The following is a 6,272-nucleotide window of genomic DNA, read 5'->3' as shown; positions in this document are numbered from 1 at the left end:
AGTGCAGATGCTTAAATGCAGAAACAAAAATGCTACAGGCACCTCCAGACATCATGTAATCCATCATATTCTGAGGGCTCATCCTGCCCTGACGGTGGTGGCAGAGGTCAGACTGGAGAGTAACAGTGGTTTAAAGTTGTTTGAACTGCAAATACAAATGATACATGAAGCATGAGTGCAATCATCTGCCTACACTGGCCTCTCTCTCGCAGGGAGGAAGAAGAGGGGACAGAGGAGGAGACATCCGAACCCTGTCGGGAGGGATTTCTCACCGCCCTGAACACTACACGGGGCCAGTGTCATTCCTGCAAACACTTTGCTCCCCGCGGTTTCTCTCCTCTCAGGATTTCGTTGTTATCGTTCTGGAGAAGCCGGGGGCGCTTTGTCCCAAGGCAGAGGGAAAGGCAAGGAAGGGAAAGGAAGGGAAAGGAAGGGAAAGGAAGGGAGCAGCCGCGCTGCCGCCTGCGTGTGGCAGAGCCCCATCTCCGGTCCTGGGCGTCCCTCTAGAGGTGAAACAGCAGCCTTGTCCCCAAATCTGCTTATCCACAGACATCCCCGCCGGGTTGGCAAGGAGGGATAGGAGCCTGAGCTCTGAGAAGCTGGCACGTATCCGAGCAGGTCTCACTGAACTGCCACAAATTACCAGGTTGTTGTCGGGACCGAGTGGCATCGCCATGACCCTCCCCAGGAGCTGAGCTCGGGCTCTGCTGCCGCACCCGGCCCTGCTCGCCCCCAGCCCCTCAAACCCCGAGGCTGAAGATTTCAATATACTAACTAAGAATTACTATGCTTGATGGGCTATTTCTTCTTCCGTGTGTTCACCCCTTTTCCCTACAGCATTCATGTTTGAATAAAGGGAAAATAAAGTCACTTAAAGGAGAACCGTTATGTGAATAAACAAAATTACATTAACAGTGTTTGTTGACATTTTTATATCATCTAACCTGTTTAATTATGGTCAGGAAAAATATCCAAGTATTTCTAATGAAAAAAAAAATATATATACGTGTGTACATACATATATATATAAATAAATACATAAGGAATATTAGATCTTTTGTTTCTTTCTTACAGTGATTAGATATTGATCACAACAAGAGAAGAGATAGCAACAAAAGCTCTTTGTCTGATTGCTCTGCTGGCAATTGACAGCATTTCACAGTCTGGGTGCCCAATTTCACACACAAATACATTTGCCTCTGCTCTGCAGTCACACACAGTCAGTGGAGCTCTAAGCCACCAGCTTGTCACTTATTGTTACCAATGAACAACATCAAATCAGCAAGGCACCCAAGGGAGTTGCAAAGGATTTTCTCATTGCATTTCAGGGGAACTGAGCTGGATCCTTGGTGAAAAGTACAGAAAAAACCGAACACGTACAAACCTGGAAACCACAAGCCCGAGACCAGTGCCTTGCACTGTGCCTACCTAGGCTGTGGAATCTATCTGGGAGTGCAGCTACTCAGTCACAGGCTGCATTGCTCCAAACCTGAGTCTTTGCCATCAGCATTAGTTTCTCACCACAGCCCTTCACTAGATCCCAACCAATCTAAGCACTGTGGGAGACTTTCCAGGATATATGTTCTGGAGCCAGACATCCATACAAGACTTTTTCAAATCAATACGTGATTATCTAGCAAAATCAAACATTTGTGCACAAGCACCTACTAGACAAATTTATAAAAAGCCACAAAATTCTCCAGTGCCCTTTAGCTGAAGTGACTAATCCCAGTGGCACACAAAAGGTATCCACAAGTATAAGGACGGTTCTGTACCTAGAATGACAGGAAATTCCCTTACATACGAAAATGATCCTGAAACCAAGACACTCCCGTGAACTCTTAGAGTTAAAATTACTTTCAACTTGTGAACGCTTAATCCTTTTTGTTTCCTTTACAATAGCACTGTGTATATTGTAACCCTGTTTCAAGTGATGTACTTCAAAATATTTTGCACACAAACGAACCTGACAGGCTTCCTCGCAGCATCCACCTGGCTAAGTTTTTGTCCACAGCACATAAAACCACCTGGCTTTTCTTTTACACCGAGGCAAACAGTTTTAAATCACGCTGCATTATCAAGAGCCTGCAAATTACCTGTAATCTGTCATAGCTTCCTATTCAGTAACTAAACTGAGTCTTGGAATTTAAATCCCTAAGAAGCCTACAAGAAATTGTGGATCTACATCAAATTACTGTGAAGTACAAGCTGCCTTGTTTTGCTCCTCTCTCCTTATTCTCGTAACAAAAGTCATTAATTACTGAGTGACTTTGGTTTCTGCATGCAACACCTTCATTAATGGAAACTAATACATACACATGTTAATTTACCCAGCTACTTTGCTAAGAACATTCAATGCCTTCTTTTAAAATATGTGAATGGGGCTAATTCTAGATACACAACTCAAAAGGCTCTGCTACTAGGAACAAACCAGCAGCAATGCATAAAGAGAGTTAAGAAGAGGGCTTGAGTTTCATTTGATGGTTTTAATAAATTGTTTCCTTCTCCTGTTTAAACCAATTTGTGTGAATACTACTGAAAGAACAGCATCATTAGATACTATTGGAGCATTAGAAAGCAAGTGGCAGTGTTATATTCGACAGCTCCATAAACAGAAAAGGGCCATGGCAAGTTCAGCAAATTTCAGCCCAGCCTTCATCATTCTCAGCCAGGATTTCATGAGTAGAAATCACAACAGTTCTCACAGGTGTCCTTGTGCTCTTCCCAAATACTGATCCTCAGAGCAGTCTCGATGTTCTCTGAAGTCTATTTGATTCATATTGCAAAAAGCCTGCAGGCAGTTACTGACAGTGTCTGGGAACATACTGAGGATGGAGGATGGAAGATGCACTAAAGCCACAAGCCACACTAACACAAATAGCATCCTTAGGGTTTCGAAGTAACTGCTCTTTCTGTGTCAGGTGGGACATCCTTAGTGACAATTGATGTTCTCTTTAAACGTTTTACATACAAAATTATTCAACCTTCTGTTTCTAAAAGATTTATTTTCCTCATTTATATAATTAATATCCCAGGTAAATAGACTCTGTGAGAGAAAGCTACACTCAGATTACAGCAATTCCTACAATTGGGAATAGGAATGGTACCAGAACTGTTTCTGCCTCATGTGGCACTGAAAGTAATAAATTATTTAGCAAAGACTGTACAGGTCTGACAACTTAAGAAAAAAAAATTCTCAGTATCAAAACCTCAACTAACATCAGTGGGAACAGAACCGAACTATTGCAGAAACTAGAATCAGTTTTCAAAATCTGGATTATGGGTAGCCCTCAATTAAACCTTGGTGATGATATGCCTGTGACATGTTTAAATTATGCTAATACAGCCTTTGAATGTTTTATCAGTTCCACTGAGCAACCTGGCTGTTTCCCAGCTGGTTGGAAGCAGGTCAAAGTCAGGCAATGCTTCCAGGGCAGGCTGCTGCCAGACATGAGTAATTACCCTGGAATCTTACTCCTGAGAACTCTTTCTAAATGATGTGAAAAATAGCCCACGTTAAACTACATTTTCCAATTTGACATTTCTTCTCCATACCAGGCTCTTAGTTAAGTAGTTCAAGTGTTCATAGGAAAACTCTGGCTGTAATTGTACCATTTATTCTTGTTTCAGAAAGTGGCTAAAATCAGGAAGGCAATACAAATGCTGTGCTCCTCTCCGATGCTGCTCAGCTCATTTAGCTGCTCCTCCTGATACAGCTAAATAAAAGGGATGATTCCATGACACTATAATCTTGATACATTTATATAGATTTGTGTTGCAAATAATCCAAATTTGAAAATGGTTGAAAGCAGATACATGCACTGCATCTGTTTTCAGCTTCTCCTAATCCATATATCCACTTTTCCTACTTTGTGGAGTTTTTTTCTGGTCATATATTGCTGGCTTGCTCCCTCATTTTCTCTGCCTAAAATATGTCTTAAGAAGTGAAATATACATTACCATTATTAAATATTACATCATGACCTCAGTAGTTTCATGAGAAACACAAAATCAGAGTCAAAGGGAATGAAGACAGTGAAATAATGTTTCTCCTGTTGTGAGGGGGATGTTGTAGATATGGTGAAGAGCTCTGTCAATTCACTTTGTGCTCTGCAGCCTCAAGAGTATTTCACTGCTTGCCCTCGTTTAACTGCAGACCATTCATCAGTCAAAAATGTATATTTTGGCTTTGGAAAGTACTCACAAACCACTAGAGAAAGGCCATGAAATAATATTCAGTATGACCTAATCTGAACTCAGAAGCAAACTCAGTAGATTTTTTTATTACTTCTCCTGTGGTTTGTTTTTTTTTTTAATTCAGTTAATCTGTATAAAAGATCCACGAAGTTGATCAATAAGGATATAATTTTGTCTCTTTAAAATAATTTCAGTTTTCAACCTCCTCCATTGATTGTAAAAAAAAAAAAAAAAATTTTAAAAAAATCTAAGCCTTTATTGTCTTTTTGCTTCCAGTAACTACATTAATAGTTGCTCTATCTCATGTATGCAGCCAGCTCATGCTACTAGTTTGATTTCAATTTAGCATTTAGGTGAGCACAATTTGAAGTATTATTTGCATCCAGTGATTGTATGACACTAGTGTCACTTTGGGCCCCACCTAATTAAGTTTTTACAGGACAAGGAAGTGAAACTCCAATACCCAGCATGCAAATATTCTTATCCATAGCTACGACCAGGCTTCCACAAGCACCACCACAGATCTGTGGCTGTTGGATGTCAGCAGCAGAAATTTGAACAATAGAAGGATTTACACAGATCATATTTAGATGTGCTAGAAATAGTAAGAATATAAATTACAGAGCTTATACTGGCTTTATATTTTTACATGAGCTTTCAGAGGCTGTCAGAGGACTGGTGATTCCTGTTCTTGTATAATGTAAGTGTCACACTAAGGGACAACTGTTGACAAGAATAACCCAATAAATGTTTTAAACAAAGCTGAACTATCAGAGAAACTTAATGCCAGATCAAAGTTTTGGGTTTCTGCAGCAGTGCATTTTTAAACTACTTGTACAAATCCAAAACTTGAACTTAATATTGTGTTAAACCCTTACCCAAATTGGTTCTTGCATCTGTGACTCCATGTCTGCAGCATTACATTTCTGATTTTCATAAGTAATGTGGGTGGGTTTTTTAACTTTACCTCTAGTTTATCACCATGGAAGTGCTTATCTGAAACCTTAAAAAAACATCAGCAGGCAGTAAAACCTAAAGGTTGGAAGTCGGTCCAATCTGACATGCTTTTTTTTCTCCACATTTAGCTCCTGTGATCTAACAGAGGTGTTGATCTAGCAATGAATACCTGAAGCTGTTTGAACCACCAACTTTTCCATGGTGACCCCAACCAAGCACAGTATCAGTGTCTGAGCATTGCTTTGAACATCAATCTCTAAGGATTTACCAGTTCATTGTCAAGCCTATTAATCATCTGTTTCTGCTCTTCCCCAGCTCCATCCCGCCATATGTCCCCATCCCAATCATTTGCAGTCACATATTCACACCAACATGGCTGAGGTGCATTTCCCTTCACCTTCTGCAGTCCAGACCTCTTGCTCCCCTACAACATCATGGAGACACAAAAAGCCAGTTTTGAGCAGTGAACACACTAATGCATGCTCAGGATAACTTTAAAAGGCACTGTTTATGTTGGTGAAACTTTTAAAAGAAGATCAGAACCCAGTCCAATTCAATTCTAATGGTTATTTACAGAAAACAACAGTGAACAAGCAATAATACCACTTGGCTTTTACAGCTAAGTAACATGGTAAATTACAAACTACAGCTGTAGTTTCAAATGGCAAACTCCAAAGAATTTTACAGATATTTTCAAGCAAAGAGTAATTTATAAATTGCTCTCAAAAATAAACATCCACAAAACAAACAGCCAGCAGTATCAATGAGTATATTTCTTACAGGCAATACCCACTCTAATCACAGTCACATACTAGGCAAAGTAATGATTCAAACACAAAGAGTGACTTTTACCATCTGTTTTGAAATTGTTGGACCACCACTTAACGAAAAAACACAAGCTGGCATTTCACAAGACCGAGGCCATTAGTGAGAAGAGAAACATGAAGTGCTAGTTTGTTTTCTTGCCAAAGAGAATCTTGTACAAATTTAAGATATGGTAGTGTATGAGTGTTTCCACAGATATTGTTTATTTACCATATTGATATCTCTAATTTCAGTCTGAGATTTATATCAATTTTTCATATGCAGTGTTTTGCATTCAAAACGCTAAGCAAACA

The sequence above is a fragment of the Zosterops lateralis genome (genome assembly GCF_965231275.1).
Source record: "Zosterops lateralis genome assembly, chromosome: 8".
NCBI classification, from domain to species: domain Eukaryota; kingdom Metazoa; phylum Chordata; class Aves; order Passeriformes; family Zosteropidae; genus Zosterops; species Zosterops lateralis.
Note: the sequence above shows the minus strand (reverse complement) of the source record.